The sequence below is a fragment of the Herpailurus yagouaroundi genome, unplaced genomic scaffold, assembly GCF_014898765.1.
Source record: "Herpailurus yagouaroundi ecotype Mexico unplaced genomic scaffold, PumYag 186, whole genome shotgun sequence".
Lineage (NCBI taxonomy): Eukaryota > Metazoa > Chordata > Mammalia > Carnivora > Felidae > Herpailurus > Herpailurus yagouaroundi.
The window spans coordinates 21988998-22001938 of record NW_024412417.1 but is presented as its reverse complement, the minus strand read 5'-3'; positions in this window follow the sequence as shown (position 1 = coordinate 22001938).

Genomic DNA, 12941 nt, shown 5'->3' with positions numbered 1-12941 from the left:
TTACTAAAAGTATCTGAGATATGAAAACAACCAAAGTGCTCCTCTATAGATGAATGAATAAAGAGCATGTAATATATATGATATATAGATACATAATATTAATGAATATTATAAATATGCATGTATAGACAATAAAATAGTCCTCTGCCATAAGAAATAAAGAAATCCTGCCATTAGTGACAACATGAATGAAACCAGAGGACAATATACTAAGTGAAATAAAGCAGGAAGATAAAGACAAATACTGTACAACCTCATTTATATACAGAATCTAAAAGAAGAAATATAGTCGAATTCAATGAAACAGAGTAGAAGGGTGGTTGGTAGGCTCTGTGGAGTGGGGGATTGGGGCCATGTTAATCAAATGGTATGAACTTTCAGTTATAAGATGAATAAGTTTGGGGGAATCTGAAATACTTCATGGTAACTATTGTTGATAATATTGTATTGTATACATGAATTTGCTGATACTAGATGTTAAGCATTCTTTAAACACACACACACCCACACACAAATGGTATGTGAGACAATGCATGCATTAAGTAGTTGTGGTAAATATTTCACAATGTATATGTATATCAAAGAATCACATTGTACACCTTAAATAGATATAATTTTACTCATCAATTATATTTCAAATAATGGGAAAAATTACTGGTTCATCAATATTATGTATCCCTGAATCTATACTTGTGCTTTTTTTTTTTACTTTTCAGTGAGTTTTTTTTTTTTAATTTAAATGTAAGTTAGTTAACATATAGTGTAATAATGATTTCAGGAATAGAATTTAGTGATTCGTCACTTATATGTAACACCCAGTGCTCATCCCAACAAGTGTCCTTCTTAATGTCCCTTGCCCAGTTAGCACTTCTCCCAACCCAACACTCCTTCAGCAACCCACAGTTTGTTCTCTGTATTTAAGAGTCTCCTATAGTTTGTCTCCCTTTCTGTTTTTGTAATGTTTTTGCTTCCCTCCCCTTAAGTTCATCTGTTTTGTATCTTAAATTCCACATATGAATGAAATTGTATGATATTTGTCTTTATCTAACCAACTTATTTCACTTAGCATAATACCCTCTAGTTCCATCCGTGCTGTTGCAAATGACAAGATTTCATACTTTTTGATTGCCGAGTAATATTCCATTGTATATATACATACCACATCTTCTTTATTGATTTATCAATTGATGGACATTTGGGCTCTTTCCATACTTTGACTATTTTTGATATTGCTGCCATCGACATTGGTGTTCATGTGCCCCTGAAAAACAGGATTTCTGTATCCTTTGGATAAATACCTAATAGTGCAATTGCTGGGTCATAGGATAGTTCTATTTTCAATTTTTTGAGGAACTTCCATACTGTTTTCCAGAGTGGCTGCACCAGTTTGCATTCCCACCAGCAGTGAAGAAGGGTTCGTCTTTCACCGCATCCTCGCCAACATCTGTTGTTGCCTGAGTTTTTTTTTTTTTTTTAATTTTTTTTTTCAACGTTTATTTATTTTTGGGACAGAGAGAGACAGAGCATGAACAGGGGAGGGGCAGAGAGAGAGGGAGACACAGAATCGGAAACAGGCTCCAGGCTCTGAGCCATCAGCCCAGAGCCCGACGCGGGGCTCGAACTCACGGAGCGCGAGATCGTGACCTGGCTGAAGTCGGACGCTTAACCGACTGCGCCACCCAGGCGCCCCAACTGCCTGAGTTTTTAATGTTAGCCATTCTGACAGGTGTGAGGTTATATTTCACTGTGGTGTTGATTTATATTTCCCTGATGATGAGTGATGTTGAGTATTTTTTCATGTGTCTGTTAGTCATCTGGATGTCTTCTTTGGAAAAGTGTCTATCATGACTTTTGCCCCTTTCTTCACTGGATTATTTGTTTTTTGGGTGTTGAGTTTGATAAGTTCTTTACAGATTTTGTATACTAACCCTTTATCTGATATGTAATTTGCAAATATCTTCTCCCATTCTGTCAGTTGCCTTTTAGGTTCACTGATTATTTCCTTCACTCTGCAGAAGCTTTTTATCTTGATGAGGTACCAATAGTTTATTTTTGCTTTTGTTTCCCTTGCCTCCGGAGACATGTCTAGTAAGAAGTTGCCTTGGCCGAGGTCAAAGAGGTTGTTGTTTGTGTTCTCCTCTAGGATTTTGATGGCTTCCTGTCTTATATTTAGGTCTTTCATCCATTTTGAATTTATCTTTGTGTATGGTGTAAGAAAGTGGTCCAGGTTCATTCTTCTGCATGCCACTGTCCAGTTTCCCAGCACCACTTGCTGAAGAGACTGCCTTTTTTCATTGGATATTCTTTCCTGCATTGTCAAAGATTAGTTGACCATACATTTGTGGGTCCATTTCTTGGTTCTCTATTCTGTTCCATTGATCTGAGTGTCTGTTCTTGTGCCAGTACCTTATTGTCTCCATGATTACAGCTTTGTAATACAGCTTGAAATCTGGAACACTGATGTCTCAGCTTTGTGTATTTTTTTTCAAGATTCCTTTGGCTATTCAGGGTCTTTTCTGGTTCCATACAAATTTTAGGATTGTTTGTTCTAGCTCTATGAAGAATGCTGGTGTTATTTTGATAGGGATTGCATTGAGTTTGTAGATTGCTTTGAGTAGTGTCAACATTTTAACAATATTTGTTCTTCCAATCCATGACGTGGAATGTTTTTTCCATTTTTTGTGCCTTCTTCATTTTTTTCATAAGCTTTCTATAGTTTTCAGTGTATAGATTTTTCACCTCTTTGGTTAGGTTTATTCCTAGGTATCTTATAGTTTTTGGTGCAATTGTAAATGTGTTTGATTCCTTGATTTCTCTTTCTGCACTTCATTATTGGTGTATAGAAATGCAACCAATTTTTGTACATTGATTTTATATCCTGTGACTTTACTGAATTCATGGAACAATTCTGGAAGTTTTTGGGTGGAGTCGTTTGGTTTTCCATTTAGACTATCATGTTGTCTGCGAAGAGTGAAAGTTTGACTTCCTCCTTGCCCATTTGGATGCCTTTTATTTCTTTGTGTTGTCTGATTGCTGAGGCTAGGACTTCCAACACTATGTTGAACAACAGTGGTGAGAGTGGACATTATGTTGTGTTCCTGACCTTAGGGTGAATGCTCTTCGATTTTTCCCATTGAGGATGATATTAGTGGTGGGTCTTTTGCATATGGCTTTTATGATCTTGATGTATGTTCCTTCTCTCCCTACTTTCTTGAGGGTTTTTATCAAAAAAAAAGATGCTGTATTTTGTCAAATGCTTTCTCTGCATCTATTGAGATGATCATGTGGTTCTTATCCTTACCCTTATTAATGCAATGTATCAGACCTGCATCTCACAAATAAATCCCTCTTGATCATGGTGAATAATTCTTTTAATGTATTGTTGGATCCAGTTTGCTAGTATCTTGTTGAGAATTTTTGCATCCGTGTTCATCAGGGATATTGGTCTGTAGTTCTCCTTTTTAGCGGGGTCTTTGGTTTTGGAATCAAGGTCACTCTGGCCTTGTAGAATGAGTTTGGAACTTTTCCTTCCATTTATATTTTCTGGAACAGCTTCAAAATAATAGGTGTAACTCTTCTTTAAATGTTTTATAGAATTCCCCTGGAAAGCTCTCCAGCCCTGGACTCTTATTTGTTTGGAGATTTTTGATTACTGATTCTATTTCTTTACTGGTTATGGGTCTCCTCAAATTTTCTATTTCTTCCTGTTTCAATTTTGGTAGTTTATATGTTTCTAGGAATTTGTCCATTTCTTCCATGTTACCCAATTTGTTGGCATATAATTGCTCATAATATTCTGTTATTTGTTTTTCTGTGGTGTTGGTCATGATCTCTCCTTTTTCATTTGTGATTTTATTTATTTGGGTCCTTTCCTTTTTCTTTTTAATCAATCTGGCTAGGGCTTTATCAATTTTGTTAATTCTTTCAAAGAATCAACTCTTGGTTCCATTGATCTGTTCTACTGTTGGTTGTTTTTTTGTTTGCTTGTTTTTTGTTTTTTGTTGTTTTGATATCATTGAATTCTGCTCTGATCTTTATTATTTCCCTTCTGCTGCTGGTTTTGGGCTTTATTTGCTGATATTTTTTCCAGATCTTTTAGGAATAAGGTTAGGTTGTGTATTTGAGATCTTTCTTCTTCTCCAGGAAGGCCTGGATTGCTATATATTTCCCTCTTATGACTGCTTCTGCTGCATCCCAGGGGTTTTGGGCTGTGGTGTTATCATTTTCATTGGGTTCCATGCACTTTTGAATTTCCTCTTTAATTCCTTGGCTAACCCATTCATTCTTTAGTTGGATGTTCTTTAATCTCCAAGTATTCACGGTCTTTCCAAATTTTTTCTTTTTTTTTTTTTTTTTAATTTTTTTTCAGCGTTTTTATTTATTTTTGGGACAGAGAGAGACAGAGCACGAACGGGGGAGGGGCAGAGAGAGAGGGAGACACAGAATCGGAAACAGGCTCCAGGCTCCGAGCCATCAGCCCAGAGCCTGACGCAGGGCTCGAACTCGCGAACCGCGAGATCGTGACCTGGCTGAAGTCGGACGCTTAACCGACTGCGCCACCCAGGCGCCCCTCCAAATTTTTTCTTATGGTTGATTTCGAGTTTCATAGCATTATGGTCTGAAAATATTCAAGGTGCGATCTCGATCTTTTATGCTTGTTGAGGGATGATTTGTGTCCCACTATGTGATCTATTTCAGAGAATGTTTCATGTTCACTCAAAAAGAATGTGTATTCCACTGCTTTAGGATGAAATGTTCTGAATATATATGTTAAGTCCATCTGGTCCAGTGTGTCATTCAAAGCCATTGTTTCCTTGGCGATTTTCTGCTTAGATGATCTCTCTATTGCTGTAAGTGGGGTGTTGACGTTCCCTACTATTATGGTCTTATTATCAAAGGGTTTCATATGTTTGTGAACAATTGATTTATATATTTGGGTGTTTCACATTGGGGGCATAAATATTTACAATTGTTAGATCTTGGTGGATAGACTCCTTAATTATGATATAATGCCATTCTTCATCTCTTGTTACAGTGCTTATTTTAAATATAGATTGTCTAATATAAGTATGGCTATTCCAGCTTTCTTTTGATGACCATTAGCATGATGGTTCTCCATCCCTTACTTTGAATCTGCAGGTGACTTTAGGTCTAAAATTTTTCTCTTGTAAGCACCATTTAGATGGGATCTTGTTTTCTTATCCTTCCTGACACCCTATATCTTTTGATAAGAACATTTAGTTCACTGACATTTAGAATGAAAATTTTGAAGTTAGTGCCATTGTGTTGCCTGTAGAGTTGGTGTTTCTGGCTATGTTCTCTGGTCCTTTCTAGTCTTTGTTTCTTTTAGTATTTGGTTTTCTTTTGTCTTTTATCCACTCAAAGAGTCCCCCTTAAAATTCTTGCAGGGCTGGTTTAGTGATTATGAATTCCTTTAGTTTTTGTTTGTCTGGAAACTGTTTATCTCTCCTTCTATTTTGAATGACAGCCTTGCTAGGTAAAGAATTCTTCACTGTATACCTTTCTGATTCAGCATGTTGAATATATTCTGCCACTCCTTTATGGCCTGCCAAGTTTCTATACATAGGTCTTCTGTGAACCTGGTCTGTCTTACCAGATAGGTTAAGGACTTTTTTTTTCCCCTTGCTGCTTTCATAATTCTTTCCTTGTCTATTTTGTAAATTTGACTATGATACACCTTGGTGATGGCCAGTTTTTGTTGAATCTAATGGGTGTTCTCTGGACATACTTGTATATCTGTGTCCTCCAGATTAGGGAAGTTTTCAGCTATAATTTGCTCACATAAACATCCTTCCCCTTTTTCTGTCCCTTTATCTTCTGGGACTCCTATGATTCAGATGCTATTCCTTCTTAATAAGTAACAGAGTTCCTTACATCTTGTATAATGCTCTTTTGCCTTTGTTTCTGCTTTTTTTTTTTTTTTGCTTTTTTTCTGCTTCATTATCTATAATTCTGTCTTCTATATCTTTGATTCACTGCTCTGCTTCGTCCATCCTTGCCACTGTGACATCCATTTGAGATTGCATCTCGGTTATAGCATTTTTTAATTTTGTTCCGAGTAGATATTACTTCTTTTATCTCCAAAGAAAGGGATTCTATGCTTTTTTCAACCCCAACTAGTATTCTTATTATTGTGGCTCAAAATTCTAGTTCAGACATCTTACTTATATCTGTGTTGATTAAGCTGCTGTCATTTTTTCCTGTTCTTTCTTTTGGGGTGAATTTCTTCGTTTTGTCATTTTGGAGGAAGAAAATAATATAAGAAAAAATTAAAATCAAAAGATTATGAACAAAACAAAAACAAATAAAGGAGACTAGATCCTTGGTGTGTTTTGGTCTACTTGTTGCAAGATGCTTGACAGAATAGAGAAAAAAAAAGGAAAGAAAAGAAAAAGAAAAAAGAAAAAGGTTAAGAAAAAAATTTAAAATTAAAAAAGTATACATAATAAAATAAATAAAATGAAATAAAGGAAATGAAATAGAATAACAAATTTACAAAATGAAGTAAAAAATTTAAAAAATTTAAATTAAAAAAATAAAATAAAAATAAAATTTTCTCTTTCTGTATCCAAGAAAAAGAAAATAAAAACAAAAACAATTTAAACAAAACAGAAGCAAAAAAAATAATAAATGAACCAACAAATATAATGAAACCTGAATGAAGTTATATCCAGTTTCTCCTAGGACTCAAACTATGAAGTGCTCTATAATTTGTATACTAAACACTAAACAGGTATATGGACTTGTGCTGATCTTCTATACCTGCTGAGTTCTGTGGATCAAGTTATGCATATTATTGTATTAATCCTAAAATCAATTTCCTAGGTGTGTAAAATGGTTTGGTGCTGATCTAGCTGCATTTGAGGAATGAGACAAGCTGAGGGTCTCCATGCTGCTTCACCACCCTCTCTCCTCCCCCTACTTCTGCTTATTTTGAATCATATGTAATTTATTTGTACTGTATGAGAAGATATTCTATAATAAACAGTTATTTAATGATAAAGTTGAATAAGTAGTGCTTCAAACCCTTAACCAGCCCCTTTAAAATCTTTCAAAGATTGGTATGTATTCCTCCTAATGACTTCAAGAAGCTCTCAGTGCTATTTGTGAAGGCTTCAATGGTTGACATCCCAGGAATGAATTTGAAATTGGAAAATTTGAGTTGAAATCAAAATATTCTCTCAGTTTGATAAAAGAGAAATTAAGAACATTATCAATCAATCAATAAATGTCTTAACATGTTTGCCTTAATCTTCAAGATAATTCTGTTAAAGGTACTTTAGTTTTTCTTAAAATACCATCTATGATTTCCACACCTTTTAATTTTCTTTGCCTAAATTCTACTCTTGTCATAGAACACAAGTCCTTGTTTTTATACATATGTATTTATTTATTGTTAACAGGGCCTTCCCTCTATATTAAAGAAAATCTTTTTTAATTTCTTTTTGACTTTCAACATTTATTATTTAACTAGTTGGTTCTCAGTCACTGACACCATATGTTCCATGAACTGCTAATGATATTGTCAGATTATAGAAGTGTTTCACAAAAATCTTACACTAATAATTTTAGTAAAATTGCTATTTTCAAGCTAGAACTATGTAAGAGTTTAAGTAGGAAAATGGTTTATGCATAACAAAATTTGCTCTATTGATTTAGAGTTTTTAACACTTTGGCTGCTTAGATATATTTGAGGTACCAAGAATATTTATTGGTATAAGTTTACTAAAAAAAAAAAAAAAAAACAAGTCTGCCTACTTATTTACATAGGGTACTTACATTTTGATTCTGAAATAGAATTTTTGCTTTATTATATTCATGTGAAGGACTACAAAATAGTCACTTTTATTTTGGTTTTTGTCATATCTTATGAACTTGGCATTGATATAATATCTGCAGACACATTAAAATTACTAATAAAACAATCATTAAACATATTGAAGCAGAAATCACATAAAGCCTAACAAGTTTATTTTCTCAATGTACCTTTCTTAACCTAGGTCTTTTTTTTTCTCTTTTTTTGAACTTAAGTCTTTTTTTAACTATAAGGCTTGTCCTAAGTAAAAGATGTTTTCTCCATGACCTGTGTTCAGTATGTTCAATTACAAGGCTCACATGTGCATTTCATCCAGTTTTGTCCTTTTCATTTTAAATTAGGAATACAGTAACACTCCAATTTTATTGGTTAACAAATATACATGCACTGTCATCTAGCAATCAAGGTGTTTTACATGTGCTTTATTGCAGTAGTAAGAAAGTGTTAATATAACTCATCAGAATTTGTATGACATGGTAACAATTAAAAAAACTTTTGGGGCACCTGGGTGGCTCAGTTGGTTGAGTGTCTGACTTCAGCACAGGTCATGATGTCACAGCTCGTGGGTTCAAAACCCATGTTAGGCTCTGTGCTGACAGCTCAGAGCCTGGAGCCTGCTTCAGATTCTGTGTCTCCCTCTCTCTCTCTCTCTCTGTCCCTCCTCTGCTCACAGCCTGTGTCTCTCTTTCCCTCAAAAATAAATAAAGATTAAAAAATTTTTTAAATGAACAAATACAAAAACAGACTTCTGAAATACTTAGATTCATATCAATGGCCTTATGCTCTACATTGATCTATTTGTGATACCCTACTTGATATCCTTCATTTATATATTCTTTTTTTAATATCTATCTATCTATCTATCTATCTACATCTTTACTGCAGCTTTAGATCCACAGCAAAACTGAGAGGAAGGTACAGAGATTTCCCATATTCACAGCCTCACCATTTGTTATGATTGATGAACCTATGTTGAAGTATCATTATCTCCCCAAATCCCTAGTTTATATTAGGTTTTGTTCTTGGTGTTATACATACTATGAGTTTGGACAAATTTACAGTGACACTTATCACCATTTTAGTATCATACAAACAGTTTCATGCTGCAAAAATCCTCTGTGCTTTATCATCATCCCTTTCAACATTAGTGATGGTCACATTTCTTTGAACTTATGTCTTTGGGAAATTTTGGCATAAAAATAAAGCCTTCAGCTTTCTGTGTATTCACTGAGTAGTCTTAGAGAGTCTCAACACCTCCCATCTGACACAATATTACTTAAACATTGTTCATTGATTTTGACTGGTTATAGTATATTTTATTTACAAATTAAAATTATCCATTTCAAAATATGTCAGTTATCTTTATAAAATTTTGGGAAATATAGAATCATAAAGAATATTGCCGAAGGGAAGGAAGATGGCGGCGTAGGAGGACGCTGGGCTCACCGCGCGTCCTGCTGATCACTTAGATTCCACCTACACCTGCCTAAATAACCCAGAAAACCACCAGAGGATTAGCAGAACGGAGTCGCCGGAGCCAAGCGCAGACGAGAGGCCCACGGAAGAGGGTAGGAAGGGCGGCGAGGCAGTGCGCGCTCCACGGACTGGCGGGAGGGAGCCGGGGCGGATGGGCGGCTCGCCAGCCAAGCAGAGCCCCCAAGTCTGGCTTGCAAAAAGCGGAGGGGCCTGACGGACTGTGTTCCGACAGCAAGCGCGACTTAGCGGCTGGGAGGTCATAAGTTAACAGCTCTGCTCAGAAAGCAGGAAGGCTGGAGGACAAAGGGAAGGAAAGCTGCTGAGCCCCCGGACGACAGAGCTCAGTTTGGTGGGGAACAAAGGCGCTCGCCAGCGCCATCTTCCCCGCCCATCCCCCAGCCAAAATCCCAAAGAGAACCAGTTCCTGCCAGGGAACTTGCTCGCTCCGCGCAAACACCCAACTCTGCGCTTCTGCGGAGCCAAACCTTAGGCAGCGGATCTGACTCCCTGCTGCTGCCACAGGGCCCCTCCTGAAGTGGATCACCTAAGGAGAAGAAAGCTAAGCCTGCCCCTCCTGCCCCTGTGCACCTTGCCTACCCACCCCAGCTAAGACGCCAGATCCCCAGCATCACAAGCCTGGCAATGTGCAAGTAGCCCAGACAGGCCACCCCACCCCACCCCACAGTGAATCCCGCCCCTAGGAGAGGGGAAGAGAAGGCACACACCAGTCCGACTGTGGCCCCAGCGGTGGGCTGGGGGCAGACATCAGGTCTGACTGCGGCTCCGCCCACCAACTCCAGTTAGACACTACAGCACAGGGGAAGTGCCCTGCAGGTCCTCACCACGCCAGGGACTATCCAAAATGACCAAGCGGAAGAATTCCCCTCAGAAGAATCTCCAGGAAATAACAACAGCTAATGAGCTGATCAAAAAGGATTTAAATAATATAACAGAAAGTGAATTTAGAATAATAGTCATAAAGCCTGTCATTTAGAATAGAAGGAGAGATAAAGGTCTTCCCAAACAAACAAAAACTGAAGGAATTTGTCACCACTAAACCAGCCCTACAAGAGATCCTAAGGGGGACCCTGTGAGACAAAGTACCAGAGACATCACTACAAGCATAAAACATACAGACATCACAATGACTCTAAACCCATATCTTTCTATAATCACACTGAATGTAAATGGATTAAATGCGCCAACCAAAAGACATAGGGTATCAGAATGGATAAAAAAACAAGACCCATCTATTTGCTGTCTACAAGAGACTCATTTTAGACCTGAGGACACCTTTAGATTGAGAGTGAGGGGATGGAGAACTATTTATCATGCTATTGGAAGCCAAAAGAAAGCTGGAGTAGCCATACTTATATCAGACAAACTAGACTGTAAATTAAAGGCTGTAACAAGAGATGAAGAAGGACATTATATAATAGTGACAGGGTCTATCCATCAGGAAGAGCTAACAATTATAAATGTCTATGCGCCGAATACCGGAGCGCCAAAATATATAAAACAATTACTCATAAACACAAGCAACCTTATCAATAAGAATGTGGTAATTGCAGGGGACTTTAACACCCCACTTACAGAAATGGATAGATCATCTAGACACACGGTCAATAAAGAAACAAGAACCCTGAATGAGACATTGGATCAGATGGACTTGACAGATATATTTAGAACTCTGCATCCCAAAGCAACAGAATATACTTTCTTCTCGAGTGCACATGGAACATTCTCCAAGATAGATCATATACTGGGTCACAAAACAGCCCTTCGTAAGTTTACAAGAATTCAAATCATACCATGCATACTTTCAGACCACAATGCTATGAAGCTTGAAATCAACCACAGAAAAAAATCTGGAAAACCTCCCAAAGCATGGAGGTTAAAGAACACCCTACTAACGAATGAGTGGGCCAACCAGGCAGTTAGAGAAGAAATTAAAAAATATATGGAAACAAACGAAAATGAAAATACAACAATCCAAACGCTTTGGGACGCAGCGAAGGCAGTCCTGAGAAGAAAATACATTGCAATCCAGGCCTATCTCAAGAAACAAGAAAAATCCCAAATACAAAATCTAACAGCACACCTAAAGGAAATAGAAGCAGAACAGCAAAGGCAGCCTAAACCCAGCAGAAGAAGAGAAATAATAAAGATCAGAGCAGAAATAAACAATATAGAATCTAAAAAAACTGTAGAGCAGATCATCGAAACCAAGAGTTGGTTTTTTGAAAAAATAAACAAAATTGACAAACCTCTAGCCAGACTTCTCAAAAAGAAAAGGGAGATGACCCAAATAGATAAAATCATGAATGAAAATGGAATGATTACAACCAATCCCTCAGAGATACAAACAATTATCAGGGAATACTATGAAAAATTATATGGCAACAAATTGGACAACCTGGAAGAAATGGACAAATTCCTGAACACCCACACTCTTCCAAAACTCAATCAGGAGGAAATAGAAAGCTTGAACAGACCCATCACCAGCGAAGAAATTGAATCGGTTATCAAAAATCTCCCAACAAATAAGAGTCCAGGACCAGATGGCTTCCCAGGGGAGTTCTACCAGACGTTTAAAGCAGAGATAATACCTATCCTTCTCAAGCTATTCCAAGAAATAGAAAGGGAAGGAAAACTTCCAGACTCATTCTATGAAGCCAGTATTACTTTGATTCCTAAACCAGACAGAGACCCAGTAAAAAAAGAGAACTACAGGCCAATATCCCTGATGAATACAGATGCCAAAATTCTCAATAAGATACTAGCAAATCGAATTCAACGGCATATAAAAAGAATTGTTCACCATGATCAAGTGGGATTCATTCCTGGGATGCAGGGCTGGTTCAACATTCACAAATCAATCAACGTGATACATCACATTAACAAAAAAAAAGAGAAAAACCATATGATCCTGTCAATCGATGCAGAAAAGGCCTTTGACAAAATCCAGCACCCTTTCTTAATAAAAACCCTTGAGAAAGTCGGGATAGAAGGAACATACCTAAAGATCATAAAAGCCATTTATGAAAAGCCCACAGCTAACATCATCCTCAATGGGGAAAAACTGAGAGCTTTTTCCCTGAGATCAGGAACACGACAGGGATGCCCACTCTCACCGCTGTTGTTTAACATAGTGCTGGAAGTTCTAGCATCAGCAATCAGACAACAAAAGGAAATCAAAGGCATCCAAATTGGCAAAGATGAAGTCAAGCTTTCGCTTTTTGCAGATGACATGATATTATACATGGAAAATCCGACAGACTCCACCAAAAGTCTGCTAGAACTGATACATGAATTCAGCAAAGTTGCAGGATACAAAATCAATGTACAGAAATCAGTTGCATTCTTATACACTAACAATGAAGCAACAGAAAGACAAATAAGGAAACTGATCCCATTCACAATTGCACCAAGAAGCATAAAATACCTAGGAATAAATCTAACCAAAGATGTAAAGGATCTGTATGCTGAACTCTATAGAAAGCTTATGAAGGTAATTGAAGAAGATTTAAAGAAATGGAAAGACATTCCCTGCTCATGGATTGGAAGAATAAATATTGTCGAAATGTCAATACTACCCAAAGCTATCTACACATTCAATGCAATCCCA